The 5,382-nt window shown below is 45.9% G+C and overlaps 1 long non-coding RNA gene across 1 annotated transcript; it reads left to right on the top strand.

The window, feature by feature from the left end:
- Positions 1–616: 616 nt before the first annotated feature.
- On the top strand, positions 617–2,132 carry LOC116874396. The gene is made up of 3 exons (XR_004383979.1): positions 617–766; positions 1,454–1,551; positions 1,858–2,132. It is a non-coding gene; the product is annotated as an uncharacterized LOC116874396 (long non-coding RNA).
- Positions 2,133–5,382: the final 3,250 nt, after the last annotated feature.

Here is a 5,382-nt window from a genome sequence, read left to right as displayed (position 1 = left end):
CGAAGTAGATACGTTCAGTTTCAAGCCCTAAGAACAGTCAGGGGTGTTCTTCCCCGCCACCCCCTCCCCCTCCACCCCGCCCCCAGAATTGCCCCATCAGAGAGAGGCTTCCACACGTCTGCAGTACCAGCTCCGTCCCTAGATTCTTCTGGCACCAAACCCATCTTTCCTTCTCAGTTGCTGCTTCTTTGTTGGTGCAGGAGAGCGCTTCCTCCCGCTCTGGGGACTTGGGGTTTAACCCTGCCCGTGTGCGCTACTGTGTGTTTGCGGTGCTTCTCTCGCCTCCTGCGCCATTCTGTGGGTGTTTTTCTTGATCAGAAGTGGAACCACTGACTCTCCATAGCCGCCGATGTTTGTGCAATTCTCTGCAAAAATGGCTTCAAGTGTTACCTTGCCTGCTCCACTTCGGGGCAACCACAATGATGAGCAGGCACGAACCCCCCGACACAGCATGTCACCTCCCTGCCGGCCCCCGATAAGATCAACAAGCTTCGGGCTGCAGACGCTGCACTCTGCACCGAACGAGTGGGGGGCACTACGCACTCCCTCACGGGGGAGGGGGGAGGGGGAAGAGGAGGGGACAGGGAGAGGGGACTTGCTTGGGCTGCCACTGCTCCCCCAGCGTCCCTCTTCCAGGAGGGGGAGGAGGGGCATGGCTGAGTTGGGGGGGGTGGTCTGAGGGTGCATTTCAGAAGCACAAAGGGGGCCAGAGGGACTGGCGACTTCTCCACATCCCATCACAATAACCAAGAAAATGGCTTACCCGGTGAGCATTTACCCTGAGCCCCACAAAGTGCTACAGTGTTTACAAAATAAATATATAAATAGGCTCTCTGGGCCACCTCTCATCTCTCAATGTATCTCTGCTTCCGAGCTGATGGGCGGAGACCCACAGACGTCAGCATCTAACCCCAGGCAAGAACTCACCACCCTTGCAGCCCCGGTAAGGTTTTTCAAATTTTTGTTTTGCATGTTACAAGGATTCCTTGTGACTCAAAAGGGAAGAGTAACCCTTGATTGGGACAGGATTAGATAGTAATTGTCTCGTGGGCAGGATTATCTGGGTCTCATCTTCATTACCAAAGTCATGCTCAGTAAATTCAAACTGACATTGCCCGGGCATGGAACCCTCAGTGTCAGGAATCTGATAACCCCTGACACAAGGAGCAGGTGGAAGGCGTTTGCATTTAGGAGAAGACATGAGGTCCAGGGCTGGATGGTGTGGGGGTGGCTTAAGGGACTTTTGTTTGGTTGAACCGAGGGTGGTAGGAGGCGGGGATTTTTTGCACACACCAGGAAACTGAGGCAAGGAGCGGAAGACTGGATCCAGGATACACAATGAGTCAGCTGACACAAGAAAGGTGCCATGGCAAGGGAATTATTTTCCCCCTAACTCTGTGAAAGACGGCTGGTCATGAGAAGAAATTATTCATTTACATTTTTTTTTTTCCAGGAAGACAACAGCTATTAAGTTTCACTCAGAAGAAGAAAGAAATGGACATCTGCAATGTTCCAGTTTTCCTAGATGGAGAATCTAATGCTATGAGAGAGGTTAGGCAACTTGGCTGAGGTCACAAGGCAAATGTGTGGGGTGGCAAGGAGGACATTACCGGGTATGACCGTCAACCCCACTGCGGCCCCATGTCTGACATGCAAAACTGGCAGACAAGGCTTTAACTCTGCCCAGTGAGAGCTCACACCTAATTTTAGAGGGTTTCTGGCTGTCCCTTCCCGGCTTGAGGGTCGAGCCTTTTCTCCATGGGGCCTGTTTAGGTTGGGAAATCTGCAGAAGTTCCTGCAAAGGGGTGTGCTGACACCTTCCATCCATTGGTCACAGCTGCCTGCTTCTCTCCTCAGGCTCAGCCTCTCTCCTTAGCCACACATGCTTGGCCCCAGGAGCAGGCACTCCTAACATGACCTATTAGTAACTGCGAAAGCGTCCCCTGTCCCTGCTCCAAGGCCCAAAGAAATCCGCCAACCGTCATAGCTGCCTCAGTAGCCACAAGAATGAAATTGGGAGACCACGTACTGAGCATGATCTTACACTTCTAAAAAGAGAACAAAAGCAACAGGAAGAAATGCAAGTAAAATTCTGGTAGGCCTCTGGCACTGCTTATAAGCAGTGCCCAGGAAGGAGACCCTGGGAATACCTAAGGCAGTCACTATGCCTGGATGTTGTTGGGCTCATCCTGGGAAGGGCAACTCCAGCAAAAGGAGCCCCTCCTCCTGGGAATTTTGCACGGGTCTCTGGGGCCACGCTTCCTTGGCCTCTCTGTGTTAGCTCACAGTTGGCCCGTTTCTCTCTTTCCATTCAGAGCTAAAGGTGATAACTCTCTGCTGTTTCGAAAGGCTTTGGGGGCACTGCTTATCACAACTGGATCAATCACTGCCAGACTTTATTAAATACTCTCACTTCTGACCTTGACCAGCAATACTGCTCACAGATCTCACAATGCCAGATTCCAAGGTTCCAAAGATTGGAGCCGCTGAACCAAAGTGTGGAGAGTCTCCAGGGGAGTTTTTGCTTGCAAACAGAATCAGAAATTCCTGGGCAGGAGAAAAGTGAAGAGAGAGCATGGGGACAAAAACAAGTGTCTCCCCACCCCTCCTCGGCATCTTCTTGGGATACCTAATTTCTTGTCCCAGTTTCCTTTTCTTCAACACATAATCAGCAATAGGACAGGAGCCATTCATATGTATTTAAGAACAGTCACCTCTGACTGTCTCTCAGAAGCCTCTTTCCTCTCTCAACACTCCTCCCTCCCAGAGGAGCTGGAAAAGTTGCCTAGGTTATATGATCTTCATGCTTTCAGAAGCTTTGGTGTGAGTCAGCCCGGTTGCAGATCTCTCTTCAAAAATTTTGAGCTGCAAAAGAAAGGCAAGTTCCATCCCCAAGGACAGTGGCCATGCAAATACTTCAGGTCACGATCGTTTGGTTTTGTTCAATCACAGAGTTTCAAAACTGCCGAAACCCTCAGAGTTTCTTTCGTCTGTCATTTTATAGGAGGTAAACTGAGGCACTGAGTGGCTTTTACAGAGGAAACTGGACCTGCTCTCTGGCCCCGGGGCTCTCCGCCGAACCCGCTCATGACCGTCATGGCAGCCTCCGTCTTTCTTTTTATTGAGTGCATGAGTGCAGAATCAGAGCAAGAAGGCTTTAAAGCGTTCTAGCATGACTTGATGCTCTTGTCACCTTTTCCTGCTTGTTGTTTTTGTATTCAGTTACAAATCTGGCTCTGACCCTTGTTGAAAGGGGTCACTGAAAGTGGTAAGGAAAGAGAGAGAGAAATAAGCTTGGTCGTGACCCAATCAGTCCATGGTTACTAAGTTTCTCAGGAATGGAGCCCTTTTCATGAGGTTGAAAAGTGGACGTGGAGGGAAAGCAGGAGCCATGGAGAAAAGATCCAAGGAAGGGCGAGACACCTGGCAACCCCCCCTCGTTCTGGGGTTACAGAAGATCCAGTGGCCCTTGTTGGGCCTGAAGACTAACCAAAGCACGGTAGGAAAGCAACATCCACAGAAAACATTTGTTGCTGCAGAATTCTGATAAAGATTTGATTCCATCACTGGCTAAAAGAGGCAGGAAGAAAGAAGATAACTTTTAAGACAGTTGTTAGGAATGTCTTAAAAAAATAATTTTTCTTAAATTTTAGAACTTACTAAAAATGAGACTTCTTACCCCAGACCCCCAACTCCAGAGAGATTTTGTATAATTTGGTGTGGAGACTAGAAATATTTCTTTCTTGCTGGTGGTGGTGTTCATACAATCATCCAGTTGTGTTTGTTGTTTTTTTTTTTTTTAATTTTTTAAAAAATAAACTTTTGGCAGGGGGATAATTCTAGCTTTACAAAAAAGTTGCAAAGATCATATTGAGAATTCAGTACAGCCTTCATCCCATTTCCCTTATTTAAAAAAAAAATTAAAAGATTTATTTATTTACTTGAGAGAAAGAGGGAGAGAACAGGGGGAGTAGAGGGAGAGGGACAAGCAGACTCCACACTGAGCAAAGGGCCTGACACAAGGCTCCATTCCACAGCCCTGAGATCATGACCTGAACCGAAATCAAAAGTTGGATGCCACCCAGGTGCCCCTGTTACTTCTCTTCTCCTCCTCCTCCTCCTCCTTCTTCTTCTTTTAAGTTGTGGCAAAATATTCATAACAAATTTGCCATTTAACCATTTTTGAGGGTACAGTTCAGCAGCATTAAACACATTCATAGGTTGTGTAATCATCACTGCCTTTGTCTCCTGAAGAGTTTCATCTTCCCAAACTGAAACTCGGTACCCATTAAACAAAGACTCCCCTTTCTCTCCCTCCCCACCCTGAACACCACCCTTCTGCTTTCTGCCTCTGTGCGTTTGACTTCTCTATGTACCTTATATAGGCAGGATCGTGCAATATTTGTTTTGTGACTGGCTTATTTCCCTTAGCATCATGTCTTCAAGGTTCATCCATGTTGTAGCACATGATAGGATTTTCTTCCTTCTTAAGGCAGAATAATAATCTGTGATGTGTATATATAGTATATATGTATATATATAGTATATTTAAATATATATACACTACCTTTTATATATATACTATATATATTTATAGATACTATCTATTTATATACACTTATATGTGTATATATATATAGTCTATCTATATATCGATCTGCCTATATAATCACTTTATTAACACTTGGGTTGCTTCTGCTTTTGACTATTGTGAACAGTGCCGCTATGAACGCGATCTGTAAATATCTCTTTGGGTCTTTGCTTTCAGTTATTTGTGGTATATACCCAGAAGCCTAATGTGAATTTGTCACATAACCATGGCACATTATATTCACTAAACTACAGATTTTATTCAGATTTCCCTGCTAAAATATAATCTTTTACTAAGCAACCCAGGGGACTCTGGTTTATTGAGCTAAGGTTTTAGAAATATTGATTTATTAAATTAAATTAATTAATTAATTATTTTTTTATGATGGATTTAGTTCAGGAAGCAGTGCTGGCTATTGGAACGACAGTCAGTCCCCATGCTGAACCCAGAACAGTTTCAGTGGTGGCCTTTGCAACTCACTGCCTTTCACTGGGCCCAACTCTCCAACCTTCTAAGAAGAATGATCACTTGGATGGTTTGAGAATTTTCTGGAGAATTCTAGAGAGAAGAAGTTCAAGGATCTCAAGTTGTTCTATAGGTAAGAACTTCCCAGCCAGCAGCTATCAAAGGGGAAACTGGCCAGTATTTCTGAATCTTAGAAGCAAACTCAGGAACAGTAAAAAGCCTTGAAAGAAATGTGACTGGAGGTTTCCTCTATCTCTTGTTTGTCTGGGATTGTCTGACGCAGGGTCCAGACTGGGGACATCTGCCTTCCATAGTCACTGAGCATG

This window comes from Lontra canadensis, unplaced genomic scaffold (assembly GCF_010015895.1).
Source record: "Lontra canadensis isolate GAN:19392208 unplaced genomic scaffold, GSC_riverotter_1.0 scaffold36, whole genome shotgun sequence".
Classification (NCBI taxonomy): domain Eukaryota; kingdom Metazoa; phylum Chordata; class Mammalia; order Carnivora; family Mustelidae; genus Lontra; species Lontra canadensis.
The sequence above is the reverse complement of the archived record's forward strand: the minus strand, read 5'-3'. Positions and strand labels throughout refer to the sequence as shown.